Raw genomic sequence first — 5,296 nt, 5'->3', positions numbered from 1 at the left:
AGTGTTCCTCTGAGGGCAGGGCAAGAGGAGTATGGGGTGTGCTTCAGCCTTCCAGCGGGCAGGGGGGGAGTGGGGATGAAGTCATGGATGAACAGGAGGTGGGGGTCACCATGGAGGGTTTCAAATTCACAAAGGCTTTTCTGCTGAGGGGAAGATGAGGGCGCTGGCCTAAGAGAACAGGACTCAGAGATCCTAGCCTTGTGGTTTTAATTACCCAGTTAGTCACTGGTTTACCGTCATCCAACTTTAATAAGCTAGGCCTGTGAGAGGAAAAAGAATTACCCAAGTTTATTTGTGTTTTGCCACCCTGGGCTGCGGAGCAGCCCGAGGTAGGATCCTCCAGGCCACCAGACCTGAACAGGGGTGGGTTAGGGACCCTGGATGGCCTATCTTTTTTATCTTTGGAACTGTAGTCTTGAGCGCGTGGCCCCAGGCACTAGCCCATCCAGTTAAGCTGGAAAAATTTGAGAGTCAATTGTTTATAAACTGTTCAGGCAAAGACTTCAGAGCATAGAGCCTCGGAAGGCAGAATTCAAATCTTCAAGCCCTGAAGGAGGATGGTTTGGGTGGGGGGCTGGGACCCTGATTGCCCCCAGATTGCTCACCTAATTTTACTCAAGGAGCAACAGGGTCTCCATGGCCCCTGAAGCCCTGTCACTGCCTGGGGAGGAATGCGTGCGCCTGGCTGGCACCCTCTAGGGTAGAAATCGGCAGGGTTTTGTACCCCCGACCTTGGAGTAAAGCCTGTGTTCTGTGCGCTGCTTCAGCTTCCACGTTGAGAAACCTGATCCTCCGGACTGGAACACTCCACCCCTTTGGCTTTTCACAACAGGGGCGCCTGCTCCAGGGCTGGTTCAGCTCTGCTCAGTCTCCTGGCTTCAGCTTCCCTCCTGAGCACCTGATGGCTCTTGGTTCACTGCTGTTATATCTGTCTGGGCTTTTATTTCCACTCTTTTGCTGTTGCTGCCGTGACCCAGCTCCCAGGCAAGACTGTGGACGCCAAGGCTGCCGGGCTAGCCTCCATTCCATCTGTCAGCGTTTGAATACTTTCCTGCACACACAAGGCTCCGGGCTACCTGTGCTATTTTGGTTTCCTTGACCGGTGCAAACCAGAGGCACCGGCCAGGCTTTTCTGTGAAGCGGCTCACCACCTGCGCATGTCAGGAGCTCACCACACTGGTTTCTCTCTGAGGCCACCTTAGCGGTGACTTCCTGAAGCTCCAGCCAACTTCCTGTTGTCTTCACATTCTGTTCGCCTGGGTTCTTAAGGTGTTTCAGTTCAATCAAGATGCAGGGACAAGCTGGGCCTGGTGGTGCACGCACTTGGAGACTGCAGCCGGGCTAGTTTGGGCTTCATTGGGAGATTCTGTTGTGAAAAAACAAAAACCCAATCAATTAAACAAACAAAAGCGACAGGAAAACAACCCTGCATAGGACTTTTTGACTGCTGGGTCCTGGGTGTCACATTGCACTGGATACACAGGTACCCGAGAGTACTCTGGAGGAGACAGTGTGCTTATGTCATCGAAGGTGAATTCCACCTAACTGGAGTCCAACCTCCCCCACCGAAAAACCAAACAAACAAAACGCATCAACAACCAAGAATTCCACCAGCGATTAAATGTATGAGTCTGTCTATTTATCTCACTCTTTGTGATCCCCAAACAGATTTATATACTAAAGGTTCTGAAGGGTCTTATAGCAATTTCTGTTCTCCTTTTGAAGCCGGGCATGATTCTGACCACAACGCTTTTCATTTGATACCTATTTATAATCTCAAAGACCAAGTTAATGTCTTTTGGACTGTATTTTAGGAAATTATCTAACAGTAGTTTTCAAACCTAGGAGGCACCTGATGCTTTAAGAGTGTTAGGACATAATAGCATTTTGGGTTGTCACAAATCTTACGAAGTGCTATTGGCGTTTAGTGCGTGCGTGCGTGTGTGCATGCGTGTGTGCATGCGTGCGTGTGTGTGTGTGTGTGTGTGTGTGTTTACACGCATAGGGAGCGGCAATAATAAACTTCCTGCAGGGCAGCCTGGTGTTAAGCCAAGTCCTGAGTGCCACTTCATTCCGTGTTACACTGGGGAGCAGGATTAGATGTGTAATGTGTACGGTGTTTTGAAGGTCTCTGTGATTCCAACACCCCTTGCTGTCCTCTGGGACTCCCTCCTCGCTTTTTGTTAGGTGCTGGCAAGGACCTTTGAGTCCCGTCCTGTTCTGCCTCCACCCTCCCTTCTCCAGTTCCTGGAGAGGGTCCAGTTTCGGTTTTTGTGGGTCTGAGCCCATTTGGAGTTGGCAGAAGCAACCAAAGGGCTTCGGTCTGTGGCTTCATCTATTCTGGAGGAGAAAAAAAAAAGGGTCCGGTTCAGTTGGTCCTTGGGGAAGGCTGGGGACGCTATTTTATTATTTTAAAAAACAACATTAGCCTCTCAGAGTGGAAAAGAAGAACCCGTGGCTGTAGCCTTAGAGAAAGCACCTGGTACCTCGCCAAGGTCGGGAGACTGGAGGAAAATCGTGAGAACAGAATGGACCTCCCCATCTTCCCAGAGTAAGGCGACAGCAGCGGGGAGGCCCCCAACACATTGAATTTGCAGCTCAGAATCACTTAACTCGTGTCAAAACAGAGAAGGCCCATGGCAACTGGCAAATGTGCCCAAAGAGGCAGCGTGTGTTTTATGAAAACAAAGGGGTGGCTCCCGGGCCAGTGGCTGGGGCTGGACCTCAGGCCAGGAGCCCGAGAGAAGCTCGCTGCCAGCCCGGAGCCCTAGCACAGCCCGGCTGTCCAAGGAGCCTAGCAGCTGTAAGGTCTCCGTAGGCCACAGGTGCAGTGTGGCTTTAGACCCTGGAGCAGGATGCTGGGGAGGAGATGCGCAGTCGACCTGCCTGCCTCTGGGTTTTTGCTTTCAACGGAGCTCAGGGCTGCCCAGGGATTGTTTGGACGCTTGCCTCTCTTTGCTTCCTTCCCTAGCAGGTCAAGGGAAGCGAAGGCCTTTGAAAATTTTTGAAAGCGATCTTTAGGGCAACATTCTACCAAGTGTGGCGTGCAATAGTCAGATTTTGCAAACCCAGACACCTAGAGAAAGATTTTTAGTTATCTTGGCTAGTTGCCAGGCCAGAAGGCCTGCTGCTTCTCCTGTTTGGGCCTGAGGTCTCTCACAGTCACCTCTCTCTCCCCTTAATAAGTCCCCTATTGAAGCACATTTAAAAACTTTTTTTTTTCCAGTATTAAAAGTTCTACCTGGTCCCGGTGGTGCACACCTGTAATCCCATCATGTGGGAGGCTGAAGCAGGACGGTCTTGACATGAGTCCGAGGGTACCCTGGAGTCACAGAGAAACACTTCCAAAACCACCAAAACAAAAAGCCTCAAGAATTGTAAATACTTAAAGGAAAGTGGAAAAGGCCCTCTCTGTATTGAACGTTACTGCCCATCAAGAACATTTGACAGTTTGCCTGGCTCTCCAGTAGAAGGTAACTTTAAATCACTCTCTTATGAACTAGATCTTACATGTTTATCTACAAAATTAGATGACCCTGCATAGAGACGAGGAGTTAGACACACCCCCGGGTGCAGACAGATAAGGAGAGGGGCCATGGCTAGGTTATAAAGGTGGAGAATTTCCGAGATTGCCAGTTTCTTCCTCAGCCTCTGCCTAGCAGCTTCTGTTTCCTACCAGCTGGCCCCACAGATGGACTGGCTCCGCAAGTTCAAGACTGATCAGGACAATCAACTATCTCTTCAAACTGACCGACCCTAAATTATTGGGATAAGACACTTTAAAGGCTTCAAAACCTCCAGACCTCAGAAAGAGACTGGGCTTCCCACCTTCCCGAGTCCTCCCTCGGGTTTTCCAGAGGAACCTTCCTGTGTGTATGCACTGCGTGGTGTCTCCTCACCCCAATAAATGCCTTGCTTCAACTGCTGACTTGGGCTGTGGTGTTTAGGATTTCTCTGCTGCAGCCTGGTGGGTCACAGAGCTTACCTGCTTTTTAATCCTTCAGCTGGCTGAGAAACAAACCTGACTGAGACCCCAGACTGTTCCACCCCCACCACTGTACCATCCGTCCCCCTCCCCCACATCAGAAGTTTAAAATGTAAATGACTTTTCTGTTCAAAAGAAATGCATAGCATGCTTGTCAAGTATGAAAAAAAGAAAAAAAAAGACCTCCCCAAATATATAACCCCAAAGGTTACAGTTTGGGGGCCCCATAGGACTTTAATCATATTTAAAATTTTAACTTTGCAACCTCCTACAGCCCTCCTGTTTGTTCTCTGAGTGCATATTTATACCTCCTTACATTTGGGTCCTTACATGTGGGTCCCATGCTTGTCACCCACAGATTCTCTAGTAAATGAATGATGTGAATCATTGACATAGTCACCACCTCTTGTCAAGACCTATATATTCCTCCTCTCCATAGACCCCAGCCCTCTACTACAGCAGGCATGCACACTAACCACCTACTGTTGACTCTCTGACACCAGCGAGTTCCTCCAGAGCTTACACGGCAGCAGTAGGACCTAGGAAGATTTACGTCCCACCTTTGCAGCATAAAGGCTCTCTCCACCTCAGAAATAAGCTAGGACTGTCAGGTATGAAAACGCAGCATGCCTCTCCAAGAAGTCTCTCTCTCTTCTGCATATTTTATTAATATCATATCCATGGTCTGAGACCGGGGCCTAGGCCCTCAGAATGCCTGCCATGCCCTCAGCTCTACTAGGAGCCTCTGCTACCCAACCCCCATACACATCACCCCTAGGCTGAATAGCTGTGGCTGTGTAGCTGGCTGTTGGAGAGCTCAAAGAGGAAGGCTCAGCCTAACCAGCCCACCGAGAGCCCTGTCTTGGCAAATATAACAGGGAGACTCACAGTGAGTATAAGAGAGAGGTGGAGCATTGGTGTTCAGGGGTCAACAACAGATAAATAGAATGGAACAGCCAAGGAGCCCGTGGTGGAGCTCGAAGGAGCTGCTGGGCTGGTCAGGAGACAAAGAGGCTGCATTTATTTATTTAGACAGGGTCTTGCTTGTACCCTGGGGAATTCTTCCGCTTTAGCTCCCTGAGTGCTGGAATCACAGACACGTGCCAGTGCAGCTGATGGGCTGAGAATTCAATCCAGGGCCTTGCACAAACAGACAGCACTCTGGTGCTGTCACACCCCCTTGCACATACAGACAAGCACTCTGGTGCTGTCACACCCCTTTGCACAGACAGACAGACAGACAGCACTCTGGTGCTATTATACCCCCTTGCACAGACAGCACTCTGGTGCTGCCACACCCCCTTGCACACA

General features: G+C 50.0%; 1 long non-coding RNA gene across 3 annotated transcripts; it reads left to right on the top strand.

Moving 5' to 3' along the window:
• Positions 1 to 229: 229 nt before the first annotated feature.
• On the top strand, positions 230 to 3,921 carry LOC146892383 (uncharacterized). 3 transcript variants are annotated; one of them, XR_015739239.1, is made up of 2 exons: positions 230 to 329; positions 3,227 to 3,921. It is a non-coding gene; the product is annotated as an uncharacterized LOC146892383 (long non-coding RNA). The 3 variants fall into 3 exon arrangements; XR_015004440.2 differs by having other exon boundaries at positions 230 to 1,623; XR_015004439.2 differs by having other exon boundaries at positions 230 to 2,551.
• The last annotated feature ends 1,375 nt before the right edge of the window (positions 3,922 to 5,296 follow it).

This window comes from Myodes glareolus, chromosome 11 (assembly GCF_982192425.1).
Source record: "Myodes glareolus chromosome 11, mMyoGla1.1, whole genome shotgun sequence".
Classification (NCBI taxonomy): Eukaryota; Metazoa; Chordata; class Mammalia; order Rodentia; family Cricetidae; genus Myodes; species Myodes glareolus.
The sequence above is the reverse complement of the archived record's forward strand: the minus strand, read 5'-3'. Positions and strand labels throughout refer to the sequence as shown.